Source organism: Alosa alosa, chromosome 4 (assembly GCF_017589495.1).
Source record: "Alosa alosa isolate M-15738 ecotype Scorff River chromosome 4, AALO_Geno_1.1, whole genome shotgun sequence".
Classification (NCBI taxonomy): domain Eukaryota; kingdom Metazoa; phylum Chordata; class Actinopteri; order Clupeiformes; family Clupeidae; genus Alosa; species Alosa alosa.
Window position 1 is genome coordinate 19,472,026 of NC_063192.1, and position 3,168 is coordinate 19,475,193.

The following is a 3,168-nucleotide window of genomic DNA, read 5'->3' on the forward strand; positions in this document are numbered from 1 at the left end:
GTGCGGGTGGGGGTGGGGGTGGGGTTGGCCGGGGGGGTTAGTGGGGGCGCTGGTGGTGCTGGCGCTGCAGGCCGGGGGGGCCTGCTCCTTCTCCATCACACCCTCCACCTGTCTGCTGGAGATCCACCTCTGCTGTCTACTCTGGCCCTCTACAGGACCTCTCCACTCTGTTACTGTGAGAGAGAGAGAGAGAGAGAGAGAGAGAGAGAGAGAGAGAGAGAGAGAGAGGAATTAATATTTAGATGGACTGGTTTTCAGTTGTCAGTAACTTTTCAGTAAATTACATTTCTTGCTATCCCCCCACACACACACTTCCTTGTTTTTTTTTATCTTGAATCGCCAAGGATGAGTGGCGTGATGACTCATGATGAGAGAGCTCTTGCATGATACATATTTCATGTAAAGCTCTCTGAAAAATACAGTATTCGTAGGCACCATCTCCCACCACCCGACAGACAGTATGTTCTGGAATGTTCTAGCTCTCATTAATTGGGCTTTGACACTTTGTTGAGAGAGACGGAGAAAGAAACATTCTGGAGAGAGCATGTCCAGGTGTTAGAGCATCACCCCAAGATCCAAGGAAGACTGTCATGAGGACCTTTGACACTGTAGATGGAGACATTTGGTTCTTCTAAGGTCAATTTGTGAAATGTGTCCTTTGTATCTAGTTGCTGTTGCTCCTTTGGATCAGCTGCTTTGTGTGTTTTTAAACTCCCGGTGGTGGGTTTGACAGACATAGCGTCATCAAAACAGCCACCCAGATCCCCCTTTTGAACCATTTACACTTGTGTGGTTCCTGATCTCTGAGATTACCCTCGTTGGCGGAAAAATTGGGGGACACGTCAACTCTTCAGCCGTCTGTCTAAAAAGGACAGGTGTGCCACGCTAGAGGCATATATAATCACAGAAACCCCCCTAGTGTAAAAGTGACTACTGTAAATCCAATGTTTCGCAGCTATGTACAACTCAGTTACTATTGTGAAGTAGATGAACATACTCCAAACTAAAACCAAATAGGCAAACATTTTTGCTTCAGAAATATACATTACGTAAAGTAAGAGGGAAATCACTTTGTCACTTTGATTTAGGCTGAATGTTTCCTCTAACCCCTGAACAACTACACACAAATGGCTCAGAGTACATATAGAGTGATCATTGGACACACAGGGGTGCGTTAGCACAGTGCAGACAATCCTTCTATCTAGTGAAACGCCATGAGGTGGTGGCAACGAGGCCGTGATGTGTGTCCTGGCCAGTACCCTCTCCGCTCCGTCCGCCATCCGCTGCCCATCTGGACTCCCCCAGTTCAGTTTACACCATGCACCCCTTACCACATTCCTCCACGAACCGCCTGATGCTTAATAGACATGTTTCAGGTGCCTCAAGATTTCTGTCTCTCTCTCGCTTACTCTCTCTCTCTCTCTCTCTCTCTATCTCTCGCTTACACTCTCTCTCTCTTTCCCACATGTTTTCTCCTTATGACTGGAATGGATGAGAATGGATGAGATGATATCCATTCTGTCCATCTGTGTGTCCCTCTCTCTTTCTCATTGTCTCATTGTAAAAGCCAAGTGTGTGGTCACTGGTCATACCAACACACTGCACACCACCTGTGCCTGGCCTGTGCCTGGACTGTGTGCGTTGCGTGACAAATCACCAGCCTCGAAGGCTGTGCAGGGGGAAACCTGAGTGATGTAAATCACATAGAGGCCGCCCTCCGTGGAGAAACAGGGTGGCGCATCACTCAGCACGTTAGCAAGCGCTCCAGCGGCCGGCGTGTTATTAGGCTGTCAAACTAAACAGCTCTCACACAGACCCAACCATGTACCGGTAACTCTCCCCTTTGATTTCAACAAACGTTAGCAGGCATCAGGTGACCGCTAGTGTTTATGTTGAAAGCAATGAATTTAGATGAGAAATTGTGCAGAGGAATGAGAAAAGCATACTGCTGACCAAAAGTTCAGATAATCATTAAGTGCCAGATCCCTAGATCAGTTGGCTGACCTAATTTCTACCTACTCCAAATCTGAAGTAATTATTCTTGGTGATTTTAATACCGACTGGTCTTCTGCTGCCTCTGACTCCATAAAGGAGGTCTCCTCCAGTCTCAATTGAACTCAACTAATCACTGAACCAACTAGGCCTAACCTCCTGCGCCCATCTAAGTCATCCACTAGAGATTTAATCTTCTCTAACAAACCTGACAAAATCATAGCTAGTGGAGTCTTTGACCTAGGGGTCAGCGACCACTGCCCCATAGCTTGTATCAGAGACACTCACTTTAAGAAGGCACCCCCTCGCATTGTCCTAAAAAGAAATATGAAGCAATTTAATGAACAGGCATTCCTAAATGATTTATATTGCAGCAACATCCCAAGCACCTCTGAAATCTCTGATGTTACGCTAGCCCTCGACTTCTTTCGCGAGTCCTTTCTCTCTATTGCTGACGTCCATGCCCCCCTTAAAAAGCTCAGAGTAAAAAACAGATCAAATCCTTGGTTTTCCACTGAACTGTCCATTTTACTTCTTTCCAGAAACAAAGCTTGGTTGTTGGCCAGACGTAAAAAACTTGACCTCGATTGGGCCACCTTCAGAGAAATCAGAAATAAATTTACTTCGAAGGTCAGACAAGCTAAATCAAATTATCATCTCAACTTGTTTTCTAATTCCTATTCAAATCCTACTCTTTTCTGGAAAGCATTTAAATCAATCACATCCAACGCAACTGCTTCCATCCCTTCCTCTATAATGCTTGAAAATAACCCCACTGAGATCTGTGCAGCCTTTAATAACCATTTTGCTACTGCTGGCCACATTTTTGACGAAAAGTCTAGTGCAGGGGTCCCCAACCTTTTATGTACCATGGACCGGTGGACCGGTTTGATTCCCATTTTCTTTCACGGACCGGCGGGGGGGGTTCGGGGTTCAATGTTCCATATGTGTTGTGCATGCATTACTTGAAAAGAACTAGCTCCAGTTATGTATGAACAGTGAAGGTAACGAACTCTTAAACATGTGAAAAACGTGAACTTGAAGAAGTGAAAAATTGAACAATATGAACTATGAATATTGAACAACTTGAAGCTACATCTATCAAGTGTGAACATGTTTAACAAAATATGGGAACTAAACGTGCATTACGAATATAATCAGTGGGAGCCCTGTGCT